This window comes from Corylus avellana, chromosome 10 (assembly GCF_965113065.1).
Source record: "Corylus avellana chromosome 10, dhCorAvel1.hap1.2, whole genome shotgun sequence".
NCBI lineage: Eukaryota > Viridiplantae > Streptophyta > Magnoliopsida > Fagales > Betulaceae > Corylus > Corylus avellana.
Window position 1 is genome coordinate 13275903 of NC_142499.1, and position 16713 is coordinate 13292615.

General features: G+C 36.5%; 1 pseudogene; it reads left to right on the top strand.

Annotated features, from left to right (window-relative positions):
• Positions 1-3357, top strand: LOC132162328 (putative LRR receptor-like serine/threonine-protein kinase At3g47570; annotated as a pseudogene).
• The last annotated feature ends 13356 nt before the right edge of the window (positions 3358-16713 follow it).

Here is a 16713-nt window from a genome sequence, read left to right on the forward strand (position 1 = left end):
ATGAAGCACTCTTGTCTGCATTCCCAGCTGATTTTCTTCATATTCTTTCACGGAATTCTTCTCTAGGTTAAGAGCCCAACTTTGAAATCTGCAAGAATTCCAACTTTTACAGATGAGTCCGATCGATTGGCATTGCTTGCCTTCAAGAATCAGATTAGTGGAGACCCACTTCAAATCATGAGCTTGTGGTATGACTCCACCCACTTCTGCAACTGGTTTGGTGTTACTTGCACCCCCTCCAGTAAAAGAGTCATGATTCTCAACTTACAAGTTCAAAGATTGAGTGGCACCTTAGCACCTTCTATTGGAAATCTTACTCACCTTACTGGAATCGACCTGAGAAACAACAGCATCTATGGTGAAATTCCTCAAGAAGTGGGAAGACTAGGGCGCCTGCAGCATCTTAACTTGAGTTTCAATTCCTTTAGTGGGAACCTTCCAAGTAATCTAAGTCATTGTACACAACTTAGAGTGCTTGATGTTGTGTACAACAAGCTTGTTGGGCAGATTCCAGAGCAGTTCAGTACATTGTCAAAGTTGGTTTACCTGAGACTTGCTGTGAACAACCTTACAGGAAGTATCCCAGCGTGGATTGGAAACTTTTCTTCTTTGTTTGTTCTTTCCCTCCACGAGAACAATCTAAATGGGCGCATACCTAGTGTGCTTGGTCGTCTATTAGTCTTGGGATTTTTCAGTCTTGCGATGAATAATCTATCTGGTACTATCTCTCCTCTCATTTATAATATATCTTCCATATACCATTTCTCTGTTGCTAGAAACCAATTGCATGGAAGCCTTCCATCAGATGTTGGCCTTAGTCTTCCTAACCTAAAAGCATTTTTTAGCAGTCTTAATAGTTTCATAGGACATATTCTCGTGTCATTGTAAATGCGTCTAGACTTCACAAGCTTGACTTTAGTGAAAATGGTCTCATTGGGACGGTCCTCAAAATCTAGGAGGTTTGCGTGGCTTGGTTTATCTGGGTTTCGGAGAAAATAGACTTGGAAATGGGAAAGTTGGTGACCTGAATTTTCTGGATTTTTTGGCTAATTGTACAAGTTTAGAGGCCTTGACTCTCGAATTCAATCAATTTGGTGGTGTACTGCACAACTCTATAGCCAACCTTTCCTTCCAGCTGGGGCGGCTTGCTCTAGGTGGAGATAAGATACATGGAGGCATTCCCATTGGGATTGGCAACCTTGTTAACTTGACCGATCTTGAATTACAAGGTAACAATTTGGGTGGTCCTCTCCCCGATGCACTTGGGAAGCTCCAGTAGTTACAGGTACTATATTTGAACAATAACAAATTTTCATGGTCGATCTCATCCTCTTTAGGTAACTTAACTAAATTGATAAAGCTCCTCGTGGATGAGAACAAATTTGTGGGAAGTATACCCCCAAGCCTAGGAAACTGCCAAAATTTGCTTGAACTAAACCTTTCTACTAACAATCTCAATGGTGCCATACCAAAACAAGTTATTGGTCTTTCATCCCTTTCAATTTATTTGGTCATGTCTCATAATTCGTTGACAGGTACACTACCATTTGAAGTAGGTACCTTAAAAAATCTTTGGAAGTTAGATCTCTCAGATAATAAATTATCTGGTGAAATTCCAACTTCCCTTGGTAGCTGTACTAGTTTGGTGAGTTTTCATTTGGAGGGTAATTCATTTGAAGGAGCAATTCCTCCATCTTTGAAGACACTAAGAGGTTTAGAAGAAATTGATCTTTCGCGCAATAACTTGTCAGGGCAGATTCTTGAATTTCTTAGCAACTTTTTGTCACTTAAGCATCTCAATCTTTTTGATAATGATCTCTTTGGGAAAGTGCCAAGTGAAGGGATTTTTTCGAATGTAAGCGCAATTTCAATCTTTGGAAATTACAAACTATGTGGTGGTGTCCCAGAATTACATTTGCCAACATGCTACAGAAGTAGTACACGTGCATCCGTGAAACGCCTTGCACTCAAAGTAGTAATTCCTATCATATTGGAACTTGTTCTACTATGTTTTTTCATCACATGTTGTAATGTTAAAAATTGGAGAAAGAGACCTTTGGCTGCATCTTCCTTAATGAATAGGCGATTGGCTGGCATATCTTTTGCAGAACTCTCAGCATCAACTAATGGTTTCTTTGTGGACAATTTGATCAGTTCTGGTAGTTTTGGTTTTGTATACAAAGGAGTTCTTTCTAGCAATGGAGCAGTTATTGCAATTAAAGTGTTAAACCTTCAACAACGAGGAGGTTCCAAGAGTTTCGTTAATGAATGCAATGTTTTGAGAGGTTTACGACATCGTAATCTCCTTAAGGTTATCACTGCTTGCTCAAGTATTGATCATCAAGGGAACGACTTTAAGAGTCTAGTTTTTGAGTTCATGTGTAATGGAAGCTTAGAGCAGTGGCTGCATCCTATAGAGGATGAGCAACATCAATGCAAGAGATTGAGCTTTATTCAGAGACTGAACATAGCCATGGATGTTGCTTATGCATTACAATATCTTCATCTCCATTGCCAAACACCAATTGTTCATTGTGATTTAAAGCCAAGCAATGTCCTCCTCAATGAAGATATGGTGGCCCAGTTGGTGACTTTGGATTAGCAAAGTTCGTCATTGACGCATCACAAAATCCCTCCAAAAATCGAAGTATGTCAGACTTTTCAGTTGCATTGCAGGGTTCCATCGGGTACATTCCTCCAGGTTTGTTTTCAACCAATAATTCGATTCTAGCTAAAGTATGAACGAAAGTTCAAACCTAATTTTGATAGGTCCAAGTCTAATTCTTAGGTCTTTTTTTTTTTTTTTTTTTTTTTTAATATGTCTAATTCTTAGGTCTTATATATATAAATATATAACTATAAATTCTTAAGTATAGATCTATAATATCTAGTGATCATGTACTAATGTATTAATAAATTGCAGAGTATGGGATGGGTGGCCAAATTTCTATACTTGGAGATATTTATAGCTATGGTGTACTATTGCTGGAGATGTTCACTGGGAAAAAACCGACCGATGACATGTTCAAAGAAGGTTTGAGCATTCAAAAGTTTACTGCAATGGCTTTGCCGGAACGTGTCATGGATATAGTGGACTTGTCAATACCCTTTCAAGAAAATGAAGATGATGATGAGACAAATAACGTTGATATAGAAGAAAGCGCAATAATTGAAGAAGTTGATCATCATTTGAATCCTAGAAGTAGAGTTGTGGATTGCTTGATCTCGATGTTGCAGATTGGATTGTTGTGCTCTTCAACATCACCTCATGAGCGTTTGCCCACAAATGATATCGTCAACGAAATGAGGGCAATTAGAGACGCATTTTCCCGAAGTCCCGTGGGCATCACCAATTGATGACAATATATATCTTGTAGGTCGTCATAAGGCATGTGCATGTTCAGTGGGTTCGGTTTAGGTTTATCTTATATTTCCTAGGCATGCATCCCATAGATAGTTGATGTTTGGCGCGTCATTGTTATCATTTGTTTTTGTTATCTCTTATCTCTGATCAAATAAGTGCACGGTAGAATGTTATGAAGTGGTGTAATTTGAACTTATTGGGATCTATGAGAAGTATTCAGTTTATCCCAAATTCCTTGGGAATGAGACGTCTTTAACAGCTTGGTTAGACTCCATATACAGTTGTGTTGTGTTTTCTTGCATCCTGTTGTGTTTTTCGTAAGTGTTACATCAAAGTGGCCGGTACGTATAAGCAGCAAAGGCTCCTATTTGTGATTTCATTTCTAGCGCATGTTTTCATTATAATTTAATTATAATTTTATTCATTTATTTATTTATTTTGTGAAAGTGTTTTAGAAAAGAATAACAAAAAAATATTAAAAAATAATAATGAAAATAAAACAAATGTTATTGAAAAAATCATTAAATTTAAACGGCGGTTAATTTCTATCTTATGAGGACCGGCGGTTAATTACAACAAAAAATACTCTTGTTTTAGCAATCCTAAAACCATTTTGTACAATAAATTTTGGTTATGTTTTACCTAGTTTTCATTAACCGCATTGTTAATGAAATTTTTTAATATATATCTATTGAAGATATATGCACCCAAGTACGAAAGTATTGTCAAAACAATTTAAAACCCAAATACCCACTTAAAAAACGTTATAATTAAATACTAAAATCGGTATTATTTCATCCATACAAGCATGAAAAAAAAAAAAAAAAAACAATTTTGTTAATGAACAAAAATATGGATGCTCTCTATTAATCTCCAACTTGCCAATAAAATCCACAAAGAAGAAGACAGCAACATTTCAAAGCCAATCCAAGTCAAGTAGATTCCGCCTTCAGCAAACTTGTTTTAGCAAAATTTTGACCCACCCATGCACAAAATTTCGCCTTTAATGCTGCTACTATGTCAAATGATCAGGAACTGGATATTCTCCAATCCATTATGGACACGTGAGGATCCTATTCCCATTGAATGCGACAAAGGCATGATAATAAAGACTACTCAGATAATGCAATGTTAAAAATGAACTCTATGGTAGCTTGTATTAAATTTTTATGAACACAAGGTTTTGAGTTTTGACTCCCATGAATGATCAATGGGAGAAATTGTCTTCTATTTATAATAAATCTCAAGTAAACTCATTAGTTCTTATACGTTACAAACTTGTCCACTTCAAGTATATATATATATATATAGGAGTTATAATAGCGTGGAAATCTAAGAACTATGTTCTAATATATAGCTTGCTTCATTTTTGATATATTCTCAATAATATCTTCCAAATGAGTAATGAGTTGAAATGGAACAACCACTCTTAGTCTTACATTACAACAAAGGCAATGGCGAAATGGATGTCCACTTTCAAAAGGAAATCAATTTACAAGGAATTTGATTCCGTGGAAATCTAAATGCTTAATGCATTTCACACATAACTAATCATCTTCCAAATTTGTGCAAATTGGTCAAATGATGGAATTAGATTTCCATGGAATTAATTAATCATATTCCTTGCAAATTGATTTGCTTTTGAAAGTGGACGGACATTTGTGGGTTGATGACTATTAATTGGTTAGTCTTCGAGCGTGCACAACATGGTCCAACAAGGTAATCAATTAGTGGGAGAGTTTTTACTTTCATATATTTTTGGGTTTTTACTTTTATATATTTTTGGGCAATCAGTCAATGATGAAAGAAATAGTCACCACTGGGGCAAATCGTGCATTAATGATTTTTAAAATAATCTAATTATATATGTCCATTAGTAGATTATATATATATATATATATATATATATATATATATATATATGATTTCAAGGTGGATTGGAATCTCTATTGGTATCATAGCTACCACTAAATCATAAACAAAGACCACTGAAGTGTGTTTGGTATGGACCGGTAGTGAGTTATAGGTTTTAGAGTTATTTTTGGTGCAATTAATGGAATGTAAACAAAGCGAAACAATTGAGAGAGTTGGGCCTGCTTAATTTTTCATATAAGATGAAAATAGTGGAAAATACTTCCAAAAAAAAAAAAATACAAATCTTAGGTTTCACTTATTAAAAAAGAGTTTGAGTCCACATGTGAGGGTGAGTGTTAAGTATTAATTATGTGATTAAATTTAGTTATTCCTATCAACTTAAAATTTTGGGATAAGTGGTGATTTAATAGAACTCATAGAGATAAAGTGGCCTTCGTTACGGTATAAAAAAGAGGTTAGTCATTGCTCTCTAATTAAGACCCCAAATATAATTAAAAGAGATTATCAATTGCAAAGATGAAAATAATTCATGAGGCAGAGAGAGAGAAAAACAAGAAATTGCAAAGATAGAATAAGACTCCAATTATTGAAAAATGTTTGTCGGAGCTCTCCAATTAAAGACCTAATTATGGTAAAATTATTTAATTTCTGGAAATTAAAATAATGGTTAACTTCCTAAAGACCCCATGAACTTCCACCCATTTTAATAAGACCTCAAAATTCAAAAACTCTCAATTTCACTCCCGCGAACTTCTAATTTGATGCAATTTATCCCCTTTCGTTAGAATTTGGAGTTAAACAGATCACCCACTTTTAATATGTAAGACCCAACACATAAAATATTTAAATGAAATGGGAGGTAATTGACGAAGTCAAGGTTCAAACTCAAAACCTTTGGCTTTAATATCATGTTAAATCATCACATACCTCAAATGTTTAAGCTAATAGGAAAATATAAATTTAATCATTAAATCAACACTTTAACACTTGAAGGGACAAGCTTTATAGATGGATGTAAATCATAGTTTTTCAATGTTTGTTAATTTATTTTCATTCATCCAAAAAGAAGTAGGAAAAAAAAAAATGAAAAAAAAAAGTTAGCAAACAAGTATCAACTAAATATCACGGGTTTCCTACTAGGGGCATGTTTGAGGACCTCAAAAGTGCGTTTAACACCCTTAAGGCTCGTTTGAGAAAAATATAAATATATTATAAATCCCTGAGTCAACCCGCAAAAACTGTAAAATCTCTATTTTTTTTTTTTTTTTTTTTTTTTTAGAGTTTTTACTCCGTGGGTTAATCAAAATGTCAAATAAATCCCCACCATTAAATTTTCTCAAATTTGTGTAACGCCCGTTAGTCCCAATCAATATACACCATTTTTCCACGTCAAAATATTAATTTTTTTATTAATTTAATTTAAAAATTAAACCTAAAAAAAAAAAAAAAAAAAATTGAACAAGTGGCCAGAAAGCCACCCCTTCCTCTCTGTTTTTGGGTTTTAATTTTCGCATGGTTATGTGCGCATTTGTGGTCATATTGGGTTTGATTTTGACGGGTATTTCTCGTTTTGGTGATTGGTCGTTTTGCTTTCTGGGTGTTTGATATTTTTGGTATTCTCTGTTTGGTTGCTGAGAATATGCTGGGAAAAAGACCGAAGGGTATGTTTATATTGTTTTGGATTGGTCAAATGTTATACTGTATATGTGAGTGACAATTTACTGATTTTTGGTTCCTTGGGTTTCAGTGATGGTGAATTTTAGCATCCAAAATTTGAATTCCAAAATATATAGATTTACATTTTGTGTACGGAGTTGAAAATGAGTAATTTAGGAAGCAGATTCTAGAGCATGCCCGGACCGCCAGAAGCTGGGTCCGGACACAAAAACCAGAAACAATGTTTTGAAGGAGGGGTCCGGACCGCCTGAAGCAGGGTTCGGACCCCATTTCCAGAAACTATCATGTGAAGGGGAGGTCTGGACCGCCAGAAGTAGGGTCCGGACCCCATTTCCAGAAACATTGTTTTTAAGGAGAGGTCAGGACCGCCAGAAGCAGGGTTCGGACCCCAGTTCCAGAAACCATAGTTTGAAGGAGTGGTCCGGACCGCTAGAAGCCGGGTCCGGACCCCATTTCCAGAAAGCAAGCTTTTAAGTAGCATGCCTGGACACATGCCTTTGTTGTCCGAACCTCATGTGGTTACGATCATGCAACCCTAACCATGTCTGGACACCTGATTATCCATGTCCGGACATGGTTGCTTTAATTTGTTTTATTTTCTATTTAAGCAAACTAATTTTTCTATTCACGGTACGTATTTTGGTGAGAAAAATTAGAGTGCTTAGAGTGAGAGATATTGTTCAAGATTATTTGTGAAAAGAAAATACGTGAAGCCAATCGGAGTTCCGGTGAAGGGAAATCTTTTAGAAGAATTGTGCCAGATGTTCTGGAAAGGGCTACTGAGGTAAAAGTCAAGTGGGTCACTTGTCGTGTGCAAGGAAGAGTCAAAGGTTTTGTAATTCTTCTTGTATTCCTTATTCTTCTTATAGTGAATTGATTTCCTGGGTTTGGCTGCCCCGGAGAGGTTTTACATTTAGAGAGTTCTCTAAATGGTTTCCTCTTCGTAACCAAATATCTGTGTTCTTGATTGCTTAATTCATATCTATATTTGGTTGATCTTTTAACTGCTAGGTTAGATCTTTTTCGGAATAATTTTTGTGAAACACCTAGACATTTGGATAGGTGTTGTTTGGAATCGTTTTAGAATTTTCAATTGGTATCATAGCGGGTTCACTCTGTGAAGGAATTTTTTTTTCCTGAGTGTGATCCAGGACTCCATATCAAATGTCTCTTACGGTTGCTCCTAATTCTTTTCCCGTCTTTGACGGAACAATTTATACGCTTTGGAAAATTCATATGAGAGCTTACTTTAAATCCATTAATGTTTGGCATATTGTTGAATCTAGATGGACACGTCCAGACAAAGCAATAGCTGAATGGACAACGGAGGAAAAGAATAATGCTACTGCGAATGACAAAGCTATAAATGCTATTTACATCTCTGTTTCAAATGAGGAATTTTCTAGAATTTCTAGATGTGAAATAGCTAAGGAAGCTTGGGAAACTTTAGAAATCACACATAAAGGAACTAAGGTTGTTAGAACTTCAAAAATTCAAATGTTGGTTTCTCAGTTTGAGGAGATTAGAATGCAGGAAGATGAAACTTTTGATGAATTCTATTCAAAGCTTAGTGCCATTAGAAACTCTACCATTAATTTGGGAAAGAAAATGGATGATGCTAGAGTGGTGAAAAAAATCTTCAGATCTTTGCCTGAGATGTTTATTCCCCAAATTGCTGCTATACAACAGAGCAAAGACTTATATACTATGAGAGAAGAAGAACTTGTAGGTTCCCTTCAGACCTTTGAGCTAATTCTACCAAAACTCAAGAAAACTAAAAACATTGCTCTCAAAGCAAAAAATGTTAAAGTCAATTCTTGTGGGTCATCTGATGAGGATTCTAGGGATGATGAAGAATTTGCCCTGTTTGCTAAAAAATTTAGAAAATTTTTTAGACCCGTGAATGGAAGGTTTAAAAATCGTGACTCAAAAATTCCTGTGAAGCCTAAAGGTGAATTTAGAAGTAATCCACGTGAGAACTTAGAGACTGATCAGAAAGATAAGTTCACTAGTGGACGAAAATGTCATGAATGTGGGGGTTGGGGTCATATTCGAATTGAATGTGCTAATCTGAAAAAATCCAAAGATAAAGCTTTCAATGTCACTCAGAGTGATGAATCAGATGATGAAAAATCCGAAGAAGAAGTTGAAGGAGGAGTGAATTATTTAGCTTTTACTGCGTCTTATGATAATTATTATAAGACTGTTAACTCACCTCATATGATAAACGAATATGAAATTGAATCAGATGATGAGGTGAATTTACAGACTGCTTATAATAACTTGTTTGTGGAATGTGATAAATTGAACAAGCTGAATAGGAAAAATCTGAAAAATCTGAAAGAAGCTGAACTTGAAAAAGAAAGATTAATGAAATCTATGGATGAATGTTTAGCTATTCGAAACACTTTGACTTCTGAAAACCTCATGCTGATTGCTAAAGTGAAATCTCTGGAAAAGGACTTGAATGATTCGAATGATCATTTAAAGAAATTTTCTAGTGATAAACTGAATCAAATGTTAGGGAATCAGAAACATTCACATGATAGGACTGGATTGGGTTTTAATAAACATGTTCATTCTTCTTCTTCAAATGTTGCAACCACTTCTAAAATCATGTTTGTGAAACCTAAAATGAAAGATGTGGAAATTGGAAATTCTTGCTTACCTCAAGAAAGTTCAGAAGATGTGACCAAGAAAAATAAGTTGAAATTCAAAGTTCCGGTAAGGACTAACTTCATCCCTACTTGTTTTCATTGTGGTGTCAAAGGTCATACTCGACCAAACTGTTTTCAAGTCAGGGCTAAACAACCATGGTCTCAGAAGAATATCCCTAGACTAGATGAACCTGGAATTGGGAATAAACTAAAAGTTTTAACTGCTCAAGTGAAACTTATTAGTGAGAAGTTAGCTGTTTTGTAAAATTCTGTTGATATAAAAGATATGTCTAATTTGATTGACAAGGATGTGCAAATTCCTCCTCAAAAGGAACAGGTCTGGGTTAAAAAGAAAGATCATCTATGTCTTGTTGCTCATACTGCCTTAAGTGTGCTTAACTCTTGCTTGTGGTTTCTGGATAGTGGTTGTTCAAAACATATGACAGGTGATAAGTCTCTATTCAAAGAGCTTAAAGAAGGAAAAGAAGGTGGAAGCATCACTTATGGAGATGGCAGCAAATCGAAGGTGATCGGTCAAGGAATTGTGGAAATTTTCGGTGCTCCTACTCCACAAGAAGTGCTATATGTTGAAGGACTCCGGGCAAATTTATTGAGCATCAGTCAATTTTGTGATTATGATCTAGTGGTCTAGTTTTCTAAGAAAGAATGCAGCATATTTGATTCTCAAGGAAAATGGTTGATGGGAGGAGAGCGTGCTATTGTCTCTCCTCAACTTCTCCAATAAAATGCAATAAGGCAACCCTGGATACTGGAGAATTGTGGCATCAACGGTTGGGGCATCTAAATTTTCATGACCTGGTCAGAATTTCAAAGACAGAAGCCATAGCTGATTTACCCAAGATTCATCAGACTGATAAAGGAAAATGTGGCCCATGTCAATTGGGGAAACAAACTAGAACTCCTCACAAAATGATCTCAGGTATTGTTACCTCTCGAAACTTAGAGCTTCTTCACATGGATCTCATGGGCCCGACACGAATAGCTAGTTTTGGAGGCAAGAAATATATTATGGTGATCGTAGATGACTTCTCTCGATACACATGGGTAATATTGTTAAGAGAAAAATCTGAAGCCTTTGAACAAGCTTAGATCTTGTTTCATAAGATACAAAATGAACAAGATTGTCTCATCAAGCGGATCAGGAGTGATCATGGCAGAGAATTCTAGAACTCAAGTTTTGAAAATTATTGTGCTTAGCAAGGTATCAAACAAGAATTCTCATCCCCCATAACTCCTCAACAAAATGGAGTAGTTGAACGGAAAAATCGAGTCATACAAGAAATGGCTAGAGTGATGATACATGTTAAGAATTGGGCACAACATTTTTGGGGAGAAGCAGTCCATACTGTCATATTGTTAACCGAGTTTTTCTCAGACCAACAACTACCAAGTCACCATATGAGCTATGACGAGGCAAAAAACCCACTGTCAAATACTTTCGGGTTTTCGGAAGTACGTGTTACATTCTTCGTGATAGGGAGAACTTGGGGAAGTTTGATGCAAAGAGTGACGAAGGAATTTTTCTTGGATATTCCAATACAAGTCGAGCCAGTCATGTATATAACAAAAGGACCAAGTCAGTAATGGAATCAATAAATGTTGTCATCGATGATGAAATTACCAAGGAGCATTTTGCAGAAGAAGAACCTCAGGTTGAGGGGGAGCAAGTTGATATGTCTGATAAAACTCATGAACCTCCTAGTCTGAATGTTTCAGCAGTCCGTACATCAATACCTTCAGATGCAGAAGGCATGACTCATTCACCAGTTCCACACTTGGTCTCTCATGCACCATCCTCTAGAGTCAAACTTAATCATCCTAGAGAAAATTTGCTGGGAAATGTGAATGAAGGGCTACGACTGCGAAACAGGGTGGTCAATCAAGTCACTTATTCTTGTTATCTCTCTCAGTTTGAGCCAAAGAAGGTTACTGAGGTATTAGAAGATGAGAGTTGGGTTGCGGCTATGCATGATGAACTCAATCAATTTGTTAGGAATGATGTTTGGAATTTGGTTCCAAAACCAAAAGATCAGAATATCATTGGCACTAAATGGATCTTCAAGAATAAATCGGACGAGCATGGTACAGTGGTAAGAAACAAAGCTCGATTGGTTGCTCAAGGATACACTCAAGTTGAAGGAGTGGATTTTGATGAGACATTCACACCGGTAGCCAGATTGGAATCTATCAGAATTTTGTTGAGCATCTCATGTCATCTCCAGATCAAATTATATCAGATGGACATCAAGAGTGCTTTTCTCAATGGCATTCTTCAAGACGAAGTATATGTAGCTCAGCCAAAAGGATTTCAGGATCCAACTTATCCGGATCATGTTTACAAGCTGAAAAAGGCGCTTTATGGATTGAAACAAGCTCCGAGAGCTTGGTATGAACGTCTGACAACATACGTTCTTGCACATGGGTTCATCCGGACAGGCTGACCGTACATTGTTCATCCGTAGGAAAGGCAGTCAACGTCTCATTGTCCAAATTTATGTAGATGACATTATCTTTGGCTCTACGGTCGACTCACAGGCTCATCAATTTTCTACAGAAATGAAGCAAGAGTTCGAAATGAGTATGATTGGTGAATTGACCTACTTTCTAGGTTTTCAAGTTCAACAATCCAACAAAGGTATCTTTGTGTCTCAACCAAAGTATGCCAAAGATCTTGTGAAGAGATTTGGGTTGGATGGAAAAAGTCATGCTCGCACACCCATGAGCATGAGTATTAAGCTGAGTGCAGATGTGGCTGGGAAATCTGTTGACCAAACCGTATACAGAAGCATGATAGGTTGTCTCCTTTATCTTACAGCTAGTCGACCAGATATATCTTTTAGTGTGGGTGTATGTGCTCGATTCCAAGCTAATCCAAAGGAATCTCATCTGACAACAGTTAAATGGATCCTCAGGTATGTCAATGGCACAATAAATTTTGGAATTTATTTCTCTACTAATACAAATCTTGAACTTGCAGGATATTCTGATGCTGACTGGGCTAGTAATGCTGATGATCGGAAGAGTACATCAGGCGGATGCTTTTATGTGGGAACGAATTTGGTCGCCTGGATGAGTAAGAAACAAAACTCCATCTCTCTTTCTACTGCTGAGGCCGAATATATAGCTACTGGGAGCTGCTGCACACAGCTCTTCTGGATGAAGCAACTTCTTGCGGACTATGGATTTGATCAAGGAAAAATGATTGTCTACTGTGACAATACGAGTGCCATCAACATCTCAAAGAATCCTGTTCAACATTCACACACGAAACACATTGACATTCGTCATCATTTCATCCTTGACTTTGTAGAGACCCAGGTGGTATCTCTTGAATTTATGCCTACTGAACACCAATTAGCTGACTTGTTTACAAAACCTCTAGATGGATCTAGGTTTGAGTATCTCAGGAATGTTATTGGTGTATGCGATCTCTCATGATTGTATACATAGAACATGCCTAGAAATTGAACATATTGATATTTGTCTATAGCTGTTCTAGGGCATTTTTGTTTGTTTTTGATTTTTTTTGTTTGCTTTGTCTTTATTTTCTTTGATTATTTATTTATTTATTTTTAGATTGTTTTATTTGTAGGATAGTCAGTTTCTCATGTCTTGTGCTCAAATGAATATTTTACATATGAGTGGGGTCAATATTTCTGCAATTTACATCTATTGCTCCATATGTTTATGATATACCTTGTTTTTCTGAAAACTGTTAAAGGAGTAAGAGTCAGTTTTTCTGATGTTCGAAATTGTGCACTTTTTGCCCCCATTAGGTTTAGATTTTTGTTATGTGTTTGGGAATTTGGAGCAAACATTTTGCTTGGAAGATAGGTAGTGTCAGTTCTATCCACTTGACCAACTCGTTAGTTGAACCTAGCTCCTAAAAATTCCAACATCTTCTTTAAAAAAAAAAAAAAGGGGCATAAAATAAGCTCAAATGACTTAGTTTTGCTTCTGTCTGTCCCTAAAGAAAGAATCAGTGATCCAATCATTGTGGAAATAGATGATTACTAAAGGACATGGTAAAAGCGAATGATTAGTCTCAGGGGGAGTGTATCGGATGAGGGAATCTAGGTCCTAACATTATAAGGTTTTACTTGGCTTGAATCAGACTGTTTGTCTTCCTTTACAAAATGTCTGCCTAGATTTACCTTTCATTGATGAAATCTTATTTAATGGGAGTTTTCACACACTACACCATCACATGAGATTTCTGATAATTGCTTACTTGACTGAATTCACAGAATAAGGTTGTGTCTTGCATATGGTACATTTATGGTGTAAGTGTAATTTTTTTGATCACTCCGAATTGTTAAGATTTCATAAGGACACACATGGGTTATTGGATATCTAAACAAGTTCTGTTTGTTTTCTGTTCCTTTTATAAAAAAAATAATAATAATAAAAAAAAGATTAATTTATTGTTTTTTTTTTGGTTTTTATTATTTTTTATTTTTAATTGTTGCGGTCCAGACACTGTGCCTACCTGTCCAGACACGCCCATTGCATTGGTTGTATCAACAATTTTGTTTAAAACCCCTGCATCTCTTTCCATCTCCGTCCTCTCACTCTCTCGGCTGCACCACCTCTTCCTCATATAATTTGTTGTTTTTCTTTTGATATCTCTGATTTCTTTGCGTCACTTTCCCGTATGCACAATCCATAATAGTAGGTATGGGTTCTTTTCTTTTCCTTTTTTCAATTGTGTTGTTCAAATAAAATTCTCCACGGTGACTGTTTTGGGTTTAATATTGCCATTCCGAATTACTTGATTCTTTGATTCCCATTATGCTTTCTTTCTAGTTCTTATCATTGGTGCAAAATACATATACTATCATGTGTTTAGGAATGGGATTTTCATCTTGATGTATGTTTTTTCATGCATATATATTTTTTGCACACCATGTGTTTGCTCAAATGTCTCAAAGACTCCGGTTTGCATGTGTGCTTCGTTTCCTTACATTACATTGCTCTATTCCAGTGAGTTTGATCTTTAGATGTTAGTTGAGAAGTGTCTAGGAAAGGTATGTTCATTATTCATGAAATTTTTTTCAATATGATCATCAATATCTCAATGCTTATTACTTGTTTGATAAAATGTCTAAATGAAATTGGTTTCATTTATATTTCTTCATCTTCTTGTAATAAGTTTTGTTTTGGTATATTCAACATTTAAAATTTTTTTCTGTTGCATCCATCTAATTTGTGGGATCACCTATTTCATATCAAAATGTTGTTTACAATGATGTTTCTCAAGAATAATATGTGCTTGTATTTGTTTGGGGTGTGAATGCAGAAAATGGTGTATCCAATTTCGGAATCCACACCAAGAAGAAAGCGCACTCGAGAAGAAAAATCAATCCTCCAAGACAAAATTTTGACACGCAAAATTGTGATCGAGCGTGGAGTGGAGCAAAATGATCTTAAAGTGGAACCGTTTCGATTCATTCATGACATATTCTAGGCAAATCAATGGACACCATTGTTTGTTCCTGTGAATGCCGACACTCGGTTAGTTCGGGAATTCTACTACAACATTGACGATATTGACTTGGTTGGTCCCCCATTATTGAAGACCAAGGTCTCCGGGAAAACTCTCAATATCACTACTGAGCTGATCAGTGAAGTTACTGGGATTCCATTGACGAATGAGAAGCCGCTTCCATTTCTGGAAGATGATCCACAACCAACAAAAGCTGAAATCATGGCGGTTCTTAATCCAAGTCGGCAGCTTGTATGGGATGAAGACCTGAACAAAATTCCGATTGGCTATGTACGGGCTCCAGAGAGGCTGTTAACTCGGATTGTACTGCAGAATATTTGGCCAATCTCTCGACATAGTCATGTGACTATCGAACGAGCAATGATGATTTATGGCATCATTACTTGTGTTGAGTTTTGTTTATGCACTCATCTAGTATTGACAATGATCGAGCTTCATGAAGATCACTCTATTGCATTACCTTATGGCGGTCTCATTACGAAGATTTTGCACGCCACTTTGCAAAAAATTGCTGCAAATGAACATATGGAAGCTCCTAAAGGTTACTTTGGCAAAGGAACTGTGATGAAGTAAAATGCCCAACTTCGACTTCACGCTCCAGCTGTGCAGGCGCCTCCACTTGCTCAAGATTCTCCAGCTGCGTCCTCCTCGGGATCATCAGATATTTCAAGTCAATTAACTAAAATAATTGACTTACTTCAAACTCAAGGCCAAAGCATTGAAGCCATCAACACTCGCCTAACGAATTTGGAGAAAGATGTGAAGTCTATCAAGGAAAGCTTTTGGCAAGAATAATTTTTTTTGTGTTGTTTGGTTATACTTAAGAATTCATTGGTTGTTGGTTTCCTTGTTTAAAACTCTAGATTTTTTTTGCTTCTTTTGTCCTTCCAAGACAAAAACGGGGAGTTATTTTGATGTGTCATTTTCATGTACTACAATTATTTTTGTTCCCGAATGGCCAAAGGGCGAGTTTGTTAGTTTAGGTTTTGGCTCATTCGGTTTACATGTACGGAGTTGAAAATGAGTAATTTAGGAAGCAGATTCTAGAGCATGTCCGGACCGCCAGAAGCCGTGTCCGGACACAAAAACCAAAAACAATGTTTTGAAGGAGGGGTCCGGACCGCCAGAAGCAGGGTCCGGACCCCATTTCCATAAACATTGTTTTTAAGGAGAGGTCCGTACCGCCAGAAGCAGGGTCTGGACCCCAGTTCCAGAAACCATAGTTTGAAGGAGTGGTCCGAACCGCCAAAAGCCGGGTCCGGACCCCATTTCCAAAAAGCAAGCTTTTAAGTAGCATGTCCGGACACATGCCTTTGGTGTCCGGACCTCATGTGGTTACGATCATGCAACCCTAACCATGTCCGGACACCTAATTATCCATGTCCGGACATGGCTGCTTTAATTTGTTTTATTTTCTATTTAAGCAAACTAATTTTGCTATTCACGGTACGTATTTTGGTGAGAAAAATTAAAGTGCTTAGAGTGAGAGATATTGTTCAAGATTATTTGTGAAACGAAAATACATGAAGCCAATCGGAGTTCTGGTGAAAGGAAATCTTTTAGAAGAATTGTGCCAGATGTTCTGGAAAGGGCTACTAAAGTAGAAGTCAAGT